The sequence below is a fragment of the Palaemon carinicauda genome, chromosome 6 (assembly GCF_036898095.1).
Source record: "Palaemon carinicauda isolate YSFRI2023 chromosome 6, ASM3689809v2, whole genome shotgun sequence".
Taxonomy (NCBI): domain Eukaryota; kingdom Metazoa; phylum Arthropoda; class Malacostraca; order Decapoda; family Palaemonidae; genus Palaemon; species Palaemon carinicauda.
In genome coordinates, this window is record NC_090730.1 from 181,380,620 (window position 1) to 181,394,139 (window position 13,520).

A 13,520-nucleotide genomic window follows, 5' to 3' on the forward strand; every position below is an offset into this window, starting at 1 on the left:
AAAAACAGTTCTTTATTATTGCTCTTTTTGTAATTATTTTCATATTTCCTTGGGAGGAAGTTTCTCCATCTAAGAGAGGAAAGAAATTATCTGTTCTGTTTTGTTCAGTATCTTGATGAAAAGAATATTGCTTTCAGTGCAACTCAGGATGCAACATAGCACAAAGGCAATTGATTACTGTACTTTCAGCATTTTATTTTATTAGCTTGTCTTGAGATATGTGGACTTTCATCTTCAGCTATCAGTAAGAGGCGGTAGTCATTTTCATTGTCTGGTTTGCAACATTTTCCTTGTGCAATCATTTTAAGGAATGAATTCAGATCCACTGTGCTTGTATAGAATTATACCTGTATCAATGCTTTTATGAACAGCTATTGATACAGTTAGTTTTGATCCATAGTTCTCTTTTGAGTTTTATAGCTCTGGGCGTAGCTGACTTATGTGCACAAGGAGGCTGTTAATTATTTGCTTGGTTCATTGTCTTGTATCCTCTGTACTTCATATTGCTGTCTATGGATATCATTAGATCTGCCCTTTGGTTGATATGAATTAGTGTAGCACTGTCCACTTCTTTGATTGTTGGTGCCACTAGTTATTTTCAGATCCTGGTCATTCTTATTTTTACTAAAACACTATTTGTTCAAGGAATTTACATCAGCATTTCTGCTGTACTTAGTGTACAACTGTCATTTGCTATTTTGAAATCTTTTGTTGCTTTGGAAATAAAGGCAGTTTTGCTAGTAATTGAGATGGACTTTGATGTCTTTTGACAGCTGGCATATTGTGAAGTTTAGGAAATTTCTCCTCAAACAGTTAGTACTTTTATACTTCTGTTAATTTAGAGGGAAATACATTGAAATCACCTGCTTCATTGTACATACCAATGCTCAGTGGTGGAGAATTTATACCTATGTTCCAGTTCAGGTTTCGTATTCTAGAAAGAACAAACAAAAATGATTTTGTCTCACTAAACACCAAAGGCATATAATAAAAATTTATCTCTCAATCCTTGTTGGGAGTGTAAGATGGTGTAGAACATTGTCCTTGTCACTGTGCGCTTTGTTTCGGATCACAGCTGTGATACGGTGGAACTTTAAGGTCTGGAGGAAGTAGAGTTCTGCACTCTATGACATACTTATTGTTTCCAACTTCAACAAGCTTTTGGTCAAGAAAGCTATTTACTGCTAACTCACTTGGAATGTCCCTTCTTATGGGATGTAGTCTAAGGATTTACCCTTCTCTAAATGATGGCAATTTTGCTTTTCTATTATTACAAGTCTTAGATTTGAATTTGGATTTGTAATACCCAATTAAGGTTGACTATGATGTTAGTCCCTGCTCAGTTGAGGTCAGGATTTCTTAAGTGTTGGAATCCCATTGTGCTTTCATTTTCTTGGTGTTGATTGTCTAAATCCAAAGTACAGGTCATTTTATGTTGTGTTTAGTTGGGTTTTGGAGACATTGTGATTAGCTCTATTTGCCTCGTGTGGGTTGTTTAATCATTGTCATTGTAGGAAAATGATTAACAATGATCCAAGCAATTGCTTTTGGCTCAGCTCCCATTCAAGAAGTAGTTGGACTGTTGCCTCTAAGGAAGAAGGAAAAACAAACGTCAGGAAAGAGGCTAGTGCTGGAAACTTTAGCAGAAGTTGATCCCTAATATATTGATAATGCCCTCTGTTCTCTTTATTTTTTTGAGGAAGAAACTTATTTTTTCCTTGGAGTAAAGTACTATAGTCCAGTTGTATGTGGAGCTGATCTAGTGGTCATAGAAATTTGCATTGTTCATGAGTTTCCAGTTGAGTAGCTAGTGCATTTCAGTGCAATGTTTCTTAGATAGAAAATTGTCTGGATGAGTTTCATAAACTTCTCAGTCTTCCAGTTGAATATCACGGGTCTCACACTTATTAGCAAGTGTTAAACTTGCTTCATCCTCTCGTGATTCTCACGACGTTCTCCTCTTAGCTTTGCTCTTTATTTTGCTTCTAAGAAAGCTCCTTTATGGGTACTCAAGTATTGTGTTTCTCACAGAGCAGTGAAATGCATTTGATATCCATTTTTGCTCTGACAGTAATTCCAAAGTACTAAATGTTCTGTGAGGTATCACATCAGTATGATACCGTTTCAGGAATTTCAGTTTGAGTACCCTTTCTTAGGTTTTGTTGACACAGAATGAGCTCAGGTTAGCCTAGTACATTTAACCTCAATTTAAGAAAGATATTTGTATTATAACCTAAGCATCTTTGTCATCTGCTTTATATGAATGACATGGCCTCCAATGGGGAAATGAGAGTAGCTATATTTTCCCTTTAGTTTGCTTGAGAGGAAATTGTTGAGGATGCCTCTTTTTGTTGCACAGGTTAAAGAAAAATCTGTTCTTGATTATTCTGGCAATATTATTTCACATCAATTAGTCTGTTGGTTTTTTCTTTAGGTTGTTGGCATTTTATGCTTAAGTTTATCTAATTGTGACAAGTCTAGAAAAAATTGGTTTCATTTCCAACAGTTTACTCAAATCAGAAAGATTCTTGTTTGTTGGAGCAACTTGAGTCTGTTTTTCAAAATTGATGGTGCATCAGGGTTTGCTTTCAACAGAGTCTAGGTTATTGAAATCCCTTGAAAGGAAGACAGCAATCATGTTATAAGACAAATTAAGGCCAAACATTTATTAGAGACAGCCATTTGCTCAAAAGACCACAATTTAGAAGGGCACATTTCAACCATATTTTTATCTTTTGGTTTACAGAATATGCAGGAAATAACTTGAATATGTAAAAACATTTAGATTTAATGTAAAGGTCAGGCAGTCACCCTCCAAGGAAAGTACTGACAGATGCATTTTGGTATTTAGGGTTTACCTTAGTACCAATGCCATGTCTTTCAGTGCCCCCTCGAAGGGTGCGCTGCCTGTGCTAACTCGTCGGTGTAGGGGAATGCGACGTCAGTCCGATCTGGCACATAGCCGGCTGGGGTGAAGCCGGGGTGTCGGGGTAGTACCCTGCATTTGATGTCATCCCCTTTTCCGGAGTTTTTTTTGCATTTGAGAAACATCGCACGAATTTTAACCTTGGTTGTGTATTTGGTCTTGCTGCTTTCTATAAAGCTTTTTCATCCAGGTATATTGGACTGTACTTGAAATGAGGACTCCTGTCCTCAGTGGTGACTTGAGACACTAAACTGAACTATAAATGTCTGAACTTTAATGATAATTCGTTCATGTTCACGGGTTTAAATGGGGATAGTTTAGTCTTTTGTTTCTTTTCATTTGATAAATGATGGCATTGATAAGTTCATACTTTAATGTCAGTTGTAACGTAAGATACAAGTTTAAATATTAAAGTTTCTTTTGGGGTTTTAAATGTTACATTACCAACAACTTGAGTTTAATTGAGATAACGCCTGAAATTGTTCTTATTCGGACCAAATTAAAGATATATATCCACTTGAAAAGTAGTAGAGAAACACTTTGATATAATCCAGATAATCTTAAATCCAGAGAGACATTTGCCAGACATTAAATGTTGTGTTTAAAGATTAATTTGTACTTTGACAAATGTTGCTTTTATGCAGTTTAACATATTTTGGTTATTAAAATATTGTTGCTCTCAAAGATGTGTGGAAGAGTTACGGCTAATATTTCTGCTTTCTGAAGGTTCTAGTTTTGTAAACTGGACTTAAATTCTAGGCTATGCAGTATATTATACGGTTAGGATATGTTAACGAAACTGAATTGCCTATGAAGTGTCTAATAAAGTTAACTATCAGGTCCATGGTAACATTATCTAAGTACTGTACTGATTTTTAGAACATCACTCTCCAGGTATAGTTAAGCAAAATTCCCTTTGATTGGCAAAGTTATTCAAATGGTATATGAAACTGTAATGTCAAAGATGTTCTTAGATCACTGCAAGGAATTAAAAACCTTACTTCTATTTGTTGCTTCAGATAAGTCATGATTTTGAAAAGCAAGACTAAATGGAACTTTAAAAACTGATAATTGAGTTACAAAATTCAGAATTTTCCTTAAGATTCTGTGTTCAGATATATTTTTGGTACTGTGGTATACTGAAACACTTGGAATTCCTTCTAAGTATTCTCTCAACAAGATAAAAAATTGTCCGCAGCAGCAGTTTCTAGTTATGATATTCCTGGACTTTAATTATCATTTGTTACAAATGATACCCATTTCCTTAAATTTTAACCAACTGGGAGATGTCCCAGTGATAGTCTGCTTCCAGTAAACAAGGAGTTGTCATACAATTTCAACTTCTCCATTCGGAGGAATGAGACAATGTCACCGTACTCGTCACAGGAGACGTTACGGGACTGTTCGGCTTCTATATAAGGTTCTCTGGTATGCTGGGAAGCAGCTAGAGCCAGCAAATGCAACTTCTATGAGGTCAGCCCCTTATTTGGGGGGGACACTAATATGTCCGGAAAAAAAAAATTAAAAAAAATTTTATAATTTACCTTTGCATTTTTATAGGAAATAAAAGTTTCTTTTTCTAAATTTTTCCTTTATTGTTTTCCTTAATTTTTTATACATAGAAATAGGAGATTTTTTATAATTTACCTTTGCATTTTTATAGGAAATAAAAGTTTCTTTTTCTAAATTTTTCCTTTATTGTTTTCCTTAATTTTTTATACATAGAAATAGGAGATTTTTTAAAGTTCATTTTCACAATATAAGCAAGGATTTTTTACATAGTACAACTTTACATAAATTTCATGATATATGTATTGTGCATTTCTATTTTAATCGCCAAAACTCCTGTGTTAATAGATTAAACTTAACTTTATTGGTTAAATAACTGACTTACAGTAATAACTGCATTGGTTAGAGGGTATCTCAGTTTGCATTTTAATTTCAAAGTTTTTACATTTCAGTACAAGAATAATTTGCATCACTGTAAACTTATGTATCATGCATTTGAGGTAATAGTCCACAAAATTTATCAATTGTGGTCAAAGTTTTGGATGTAAATTGGTTTTTGCACAACTGACTAGAGAGATCTAGTCAATGACTCACAAAGACGACCATAAGAATCCTTGGGATTCATAAGTATATTTATGTGACTTTGACAAGCTCTCTCCAGTCAACTGTGAAAAAAAATACTTTTACATCTAAAACTTTGACCACAATTGCTAAATTTTGTGGTCTAATAACTCAAATGCATGATACATAGTGTACAGTGATACAAATTATTCTTGTAATGAAATGTAAACACTTTGAAATTAAAATACCAACCGAGATACCTTCTAACCAATGCAGTTATTACCATAAGTCAGATATTTGACCAAAAAAGTTAAGTATAAATCTATTAACACAAAAGTTTTAGCAATTAAAATAGAAACAAAATTAGGCTAAGAGCATTTACACAAATATTTCACTGGATTTTATCGATAGAAATCTCTTTTGACTTTGGCAATATTTAAAATTGAAGAAGCAATCAATCTAAAGAAATTTTACAATAAATATTTTACTGGATTTTAACCTGATTGAAATTGGTTCTGACTTTGGCAAGAGATTTGGCACCATCTAAAAGTGGATAAACATAATTAGTCTAAAGAAATTTTACATAAATATTTATATGACAAAGAAAAGGGGGCAATAAAGATGGATAAATATATCTGTTAGGCATTTGGTGAAAACAAAGACATTTGAAGACTATCTCTTACATGTACACTCCCTAACTTAATTATAGAGTTTCCATAGTTAATAAACACTCATGACAAGAAAATTCGTGATACCCAATTGTTCGTACAACATGATCATTATACTAAATTTCATTTAACCTTTATCATAAATTCCTTCTCTGATTGACAGGGATTTTGACATAGGGAAAATATATTTCTAGGCGAAGGACCTGCCTTGCTCCGTGAAATTCTCCTTATAGCACCATTTCTAAGGTATAAATGCTGCTAAATATACCAGAGAAAAAAAGTTGCATGGAATGCCAGGAATATACCCAGCTCGCTCACCCTAATAGGGTGTCGGTATAGTAACTGGAGCGTGTTAAAGCCCCTATCAGAGGTCCCTTACCAATTAGTCTTCTCCTTCCTCAACATCTCCCGTTACTACGAGGTGCCGTTCTACATCCGACTACTGCCCGCTATTACCACTCCCACCCACGCGCCTCCCATCACTCCATTCTTAACACCGTGATATCCACACGCGTTCTGTGTTCGTAGCCTCATTTTTACCATGTTTTGAAGATGTCTGAACTTTTGGAGACTCCTACTCCCAAGTCAAGTATTGCAATTATCTCTATTTTGATAATTCCAGGTAGCGACAGCTTCAGACATCAAATTTAACTTTAAAATCTGAAATACAAAATAAATACCATAAAAGATATGTCAACTTTGTAGTGGCTGGGAAATAAATTTATGTAAAAAAAAAGAAGGCTTTGCCAAACTATATTTGTTCAATTAATCATTTCTTTAGACATTAGCATGTTGAATACAAATATATATCTACTTTCCATAAAAAAATTACAATCAAAAACATATAAGCAAGGTTTTTAATTCACTAATTTCAGATTTGAATGGTAATTTCAGTTTGCGCTTAAAAAGCACCGAAGATTCAAGTAAACTTTTAAAAATCTAAACTTGTCTTAAAGATGTAAATTGATTCTCTATCAAAGCAAGATGATGAATAAGCTAAATGAAAGTAGAACATCTCTAAATCATAACATCTCTATCATAACTACTGTACATAAACAGATTACATATTGACATTACTCTGCAAATTGTACTAATTAATCAGTAGAACTTAGCAAATATGACTACTTTCTCAAGAGGTACAGCAAATTAGATGACAATTCAAGAGAAACATATGCAATAATATTTCTGGTAATTTCTCAGGTAAATAATTACAGAAAAGAGAAAAGTAACTGTGTTATGGTAACTTCTTCACAAATTTCTCAAAACAAGGAGAGAACTTGAAAAGTTTAAAAAATTCTTGAATTTTACTAAACTTTTCATTTAAACAAGTTTGAAGTACTACAATTCTGCAACTTTAGACCAAGGTAACAATGACAGACAATTTCAGAAAGAAACTGGAAATTGGGAGCCAAAAACATTAAGGAACTGGTCCCACACAGTAAAAAAAGACCCATTCCATGTTTACAAAGTCTATCAACATTTTTAGCCACAAGGAGGTGGCAGAGACTAGCCGCTTAAAATGACACAGGATAGACATCAGTGGTGTGAAAACGCAACCCTATACATCTCTTGGGCTAAAACAGAAACTGGACGGCTCTTTACAAAGACCCGAAAGGGATCATGATGAAATAAAGAGAACATAGAAACTGTGATGACCGAAAATAGCGATGCTATGCAGAGCCTTCAGAACAATCTAATCCAATAAGAGTAAGGCAAAGGGTGAAAGGTCCTCTCTCTACACTATACCCTCTTAAGATTAAGATTAAAAATTGAGGGAAACTTTATATAAATCTCTTGAATGACAGAAGATTGAGAAACAAGGCGAACTCTTTTAAGATTTGACAGTAGCGAGAAATAGGGCACCAGTTTCATGTGGGATCGTGCTGGGTGCATTTTAAGGCAAACTTTAAAAACAAGTTTCATGACTGAGTGGCACCAAAAATAATAATGCTATGCCATTATAATTCCAAAAGAATATTCTTACTGTACCTAGTATAAAGGGCAACACAGAATTAATGTTGAAATCTGCAAGATTGTCCCAACCTGTAAATTGACACGTCAGCAAAGGACCCTGCATGGAGGGCATGATTTAAATGGAAACGAGAATACTAAACCAACAGACGGGATTTAATATAGTGGCCTTTCAGTGAGATTAGGATATACAGTATATGCAAAAGCAACAACAAAAAGTCAACGGAAAATATAAATCAGGGAATTTGCAATAAAATATCTAGTAATACAGTATTACAAGTTAAACGCCAGACAGAACCAAGTAGAAATGAAAAGTGATGAGCAGCTAAAGATTGCAAATTTAAGGTGATTTGTATTTTCCCTAACCATACAAAACCCGACAATTTTAATAGTAGCATGACAATCAGCGCAGCTGAGCAGCTGTTAAACTTTAACGAGGTAAACATAGCCGCTTCCTGGGTGGAAGGTGAGGCAGCTCAGCCTTCACTTTAACCTTTGGCCAAGGTGCCTGCAAGGTGGTTCAGGAGGGCTGTGCAACTTGAAGGTGTAACAAACCATCCATTTTTAATGGGAGATTTATCCTGAAGGGGAAGTTCTGAAGACCAAAACTGGCGTGGCAAACCGACCCGGATACTCCGGACTATGTGTGCCTTCACTCTCGAGGGTCCAGTGCCTTGCACCTCCAAAGAGTGGTAGGAATGTCTGATAGTTTTTAAAAGCCAGAAGGAAAAAAGTGTTTTTGGAGATCATTCTCTTAAGCTTATGTTCAGAGCTATGAAATATTCTCTTTTGATTTAGCATCTCGATGCCCCAACAGGACAAAGTAGCAGATCGTCTTGATTGCTAGAATCCCATGTTCACAGGTCATCTGTCCTCACCACAAACTCTGGGAGATAAGGAGAAGGAAACCTTCCAACCTTCACAATGATCAATGGCATTTGAGTGCTGTGTAATTATCAGACTTGCTTCAACAAGGCTAACACATTCAGGTATCCCCACCATAAATACATAAATACTTTCTGGTACGAGGTCCAAACTACAAAGTAAGTATTCACAGCAAACAAACCTAGTATGGTGTCCTTGACTAGTAGTTTTTCTGATCATGGCGATACACAAACTCTTTCACCAGATTCAAGTATCCCCATGATGCAGAGGTGTGCTCACCTCCTTGAGTGTCCATCAGTGTCGATACTACCACAACCGCAAGAGTTAGGATGGGGCGAAAGGTTACTTGAATTCAGCTCACACATCAGGTATTAATAAGTAACTGATGAGTTGACACTATGAAAACACTATTGCACAAGCATCGCTTCAACACCAAATATTGGGCGACAACCACTACAAGGCCTAGAGAGCAGGTGTCTAGGATCTTATGATCTTAGGAAAAGTAATTTTCCTCTTCCAAGTTCCTGCCAAAAGCACCTACGATATCCAGGGGTTTCAGTGAAAACAATCTTTGCGGAAAGACCACGGATATTATGAGCCCTGGGAGAAGAGCTCCAAAGGGATGGAGGCCTCATAACAGTCTTTTGTAATATAAGAGAAACTATTTTTAGTTACTCTTTTTTTTCTTTTACCCATTGTTGACAAATAAGTTGGAGACACTGGGTTCGACAAGGTTCAGTCTTTATCAAATAGAGATAGACTGCTCTAACAGGGCATAATAGTAATTCAGTCTCTTCTCAAGTGATGAAAGTCAGATCAGTTGACACAAAAAGGTGGATTTTGGATCTTGTAGGAAGCTATGGTCGCAGCAAGCGCACGAATATTGTGCGCGCCGGGAGGGGGCTAGGTAACCCGAGGGTTTGAAGGCTCTCCAAACAGCCTCTCTCTCCATGTCTAACGAGTGGTTATTGCATAACGCTAAGGTTGAGCAAAGACCAAGAATGTCATGGGCTTTTACCAAAGATATAAACTCTCATAATCACATCCCCGTGACCAGAAGGAGATTGTGATCTTGGACACGCCTTTCTTGTTTTGAATTGTGCTAACAAACAAAGATATGGAAGGACAGGTGGTAAGGAACATTCTCTTAAGGTATAAGTAAACTGGCCTTACAGGAAAAAGTAAACTGTGTGAATCATCAGTTACCTCCTTAAATGACAGTACTGTAGAGGAGTGAAATCTGGTATCATAATTAGAAAGAGTTTGGATCTTGGCTACAAATTCTATAACAAAAGTAAATGACAGATCTTTCCACCCTCTAGTGTGAAAACAAAAGATAGGTCATGTAGTTTGCTCACTCTTTTTGATAAGGCTATAGCTAAAAGGAAGACTGTCTTTAGTAGTAGATCTTGATCTGAAGCCTTGTTGAGGGGAGTAAGAGGTGCCATTATGGTACCTGCTGAAGCCATAGTTGCTGCATTACCAGGTATATATGCCTCGGGAGGGACCCCATCAGATGCTTCTCTCAAAGATAAACATGCTCTCATAAACATCAAGAATAGTGGCCTAGAATGATGCAGTGTTCTGTAGATGACACCACTGACAGGGATCTCTGTTACTTCGGAGTTAGTCTCGAAGTCCCTTTTTCAGAGGTGGTAGGTAAACTTTAACTATGGAGATATAGTATTTATAAAACAGCAACGTGGAACTTCGTTAAGTGTACTTATCACAGCAGAATTGGCCAATCTGGAAGCTTCCTTTGAACTTCTGCAGTTAGATCTATAAAGTTAAGGTACCACTCCACCTGAAGCTGTTCTTACCAGGAGGTCTGGTTGCATTCGGACCTTTTTATAGGACCTGATAGATTAGTCAGAAATGGGGAAAGTCTTAAAACATCCATCCCCTCCCAGGAAAGATAGCCTGCATTTTGAACAGAACTGCAGAATAATGTGCTGCCAATTTTAGATTCAAATAACCAGCAAACCAATTTATAATTGAGGAACCCCAAATAATGGGGTTTCTCAGTACTCAACGATTCAAAGACAAAAGAGAAGCGATTATCATCCTAGTTGACTAATTGTCTATTGCTCCTATCACACTTATTTCACTGGGATGTAGAAGGCTGACAGGTGAATGACATTCACATTGACTATTAGCAAAGGGGGCGTAACAGTCTCTCCTTGCTTGTAAATATACTTCTCTGAAGTCATGCTGTCTTTCATCAACACTACTGAGGGACTACTGATGGTTGCAGTAAAGTAGGGCAACGCTAGATAAGCTACTTTTGGTTCTAGATAATTATTATTACTTGATAAGCTACAACCCTAGTTGGAAAAGCAGGATGCTATAAGCCCAGAGGCAACAACAGGGAAAATAGCCTGATGAGGAAAGGAAACAAGGAAAAATAAAATATTTTAAGAACAGGAACAACTTGCCACTCTGTGGTAGTCACAAGGACACTTGCTCCTTCCAAAGGCAGGCACCAGATTTAGTGTGAAACGAGGAAAATGACGGGTATGCCTCCCCTGTACACTTCCTCTTAAAACTCTGCAATTATCTGGGATTAGGTTTAAAATTGCCTGAAGCTACTTTAACTGATATACAGTATGGACAACCATAGCAAAAGTTATGTTAGTATTTCCATTTCTAGATAGGCCTGAAAGGACAAAGGTCATCATTATCATTACTATTATTACTCACTTAGCTACAACCCTAGTTGGAAAATCAGGATGCTATGGGCCCAAGGGCTACAACAGTGAAAATTAGCCCAGTGAGGAAAGGAAATAAACAGACAAGAAACTATAAAAGAGAGACTTATATCATCATGTTCAACATTAAAAAATTCACTGCACGCTCGAACTTTTTAAATTCCACTAATTCAAATAGCTAAGGAAGAAAATTCTAGTATACTGTGTAGTGTTGAGCTTCATGATAGAGAAAGCATGACTATTAGAATTAACTGCATACCTAGTTTTAAAAGAGGATGGTACTGTCCAGGAAGATATGAATGCAAAGTGTAGTAAAAATTATGAAAAATTTTATGCAACATGCATAGGCTAACGAACTAACTGAACAACACTGGAAGAGATTAATTTTTAGACCAGAAATAAGGCATACAAATAAACCTCAAGTTCCTGTCCTAAAAGTTGAAATGAGATTCAGCAGCTCAGGAGATCAATACTAAAACAAGACAGAATGAAAGAATTAAAACACTTCTTCAGAATATGTTAATCACCAAAAATCTTGAGAATTTCTTAATACACCAACATTTTGTGCAATTGAAGAAGAGAAAGACCGAATGTGTTTCTCAAAAGTAAATTTGCTATCAAGAATCACACCTAAAATTTAAAGTTATACACAAATAAAGAAACACGACAATTACAGAGCGACTGTCCTCGACCTACTTACAATCATTTTGAGTTTTGTTAGGGTTCAACTTCATGCCCATAATTTGCACCTTGCACTAAATTTAGCTAAATCTTTATTATGGTAAACTCCAATAAGGATGGATTTGAAAGAGAAAGGCCAAAAGTTTCAGCAGAGGAAGACACAAAAGGGGAGGAATCCGACACCTATCTGATTTTTCCCAAATCATGCAAAATTCACAAGTTGAGATAAAGAAGCATTGCTTACCATGACAGGTGCCAGAAGGACCTTCCTTCGAGATTGGGGCAAGTTCTCATATTCACTTGAGAAAAACTCATAATCCCAGATGCACTGAAAGCAAAGAAAGAGCGCAAAGCGCAAAGCACAAAGCAAAGCATAGCATGGACTACATCGAAGGAGCGTCTGATTGGAACGGCGACCCTGATACAGTCTCTAGATGCTACGACTTAAGAGGCAGTAAATGCTGATGTTGAATGACTAGGTCATTCACTAGATGTGCCCTGTGTTATGACAGCTCCTCCAGTTCAATAGGTAGGAGTTAGCATTTCCATATGCACATAGACCTTCCCCTGCCAAGAGAGGGTAGGTAGACATGATGACCCGATCAACCTCAGAATTTTCTTCATCTGAAAACTGCGTTATTAAGACCATCATGGTGTATATTGTGATTAGAGAGTGGTACTCCTAACATATAACGAGCACTTGGGTGGCTCATAAAGAAACCACTCCCAATCACCTGAGCATGGAGAGGTTCTCCATAGCCAACACCATGGCAGATAAAGACGCATATCCTCATAAAACCTAATACTTCACCTGGATCCAAATATTTACGAATCTGATAATTAAAATGATGAACGATCTGGATCTAGGCCCAGTTCCTGACGGAACTGGTTCCCATTGAGAAATTAACTTGAAACTCTTCCTTCTCTGGAATGTCTTGCCATTCATGGCAAGAGACCGACTCGTAAGCAGACGATAGGGAAGGAAATTGGTCATGTTACGTTCTGGTGAAAAAGATTCGGAATATGACTGAAGAAATAAAGGAATAATGATCACAAAGGAATAATGAAAATTGGATCTTTGCAATATAACATTATTTCTGGAAAAAGTGGCATTTTACCCCAACTTTCCACTTGAAAAATATTCATATTCACAATACTGTTGGCTAAAAAGAACTAAATCCTAGTCATCTAAGTGATAGCTGGTCACAATAAGAGGCAGGAGTTTAACTCTTAGAATAAGAAATACAGTTTTGCACTTCCTTTTCTTATTAGATATTAATGGTATGTTCAAACCTCTGAAAACTGGAAAATTTTATATAATTTCATCTTTCCTAGCTATACAACCCAGAGTTATTCAAAAGGGGTAACTACTAATGATGCTTTCTATTAAGGAACAAGAGGACACTTGGTCACCATGTCTCTTCATGACACTCACCTGGTCAAAGACTTACAAGGCAGTTGAGGCAGTACCCTTGGTAATGACTCAGCTTTGTATAGCGACGAAAAATACGAATTGTTTAAAATTTGTAGTTTACTCCTACGTAGATACAAACTTTTGAGTCATTTATATGGAGTTTTCCTAAGGAGGAAGGTCTCCATAAAGTTAAGAGG

At 36.4% G+C, this 13,520-nt stretch overlaps 1 long non-coding RNA gene across 2 annotated transcripts in view; it reads right to left on the reverse strand.

Moving 5' to 3' along the window:
• Positions 1-6,197: 6,197 nt before the first annotated feature.
• The window catches only part of LOC137642847 (uncharacterized), a 60,463-nt gene continuing 53,140 nt past the window's right edge, over positions 6,198-13,520 (reverse strand). For both annotated transcript variants that reach the window (XR_011044898.1, XR_011044897.1), the window contains exon 5: positions 6,198-6,324. This is a non-coding gene — a long non-coding RNA (uncharacterized lncRNA). The remainder of the gene's footprint in view (positions 6,325-13,520) is intronic.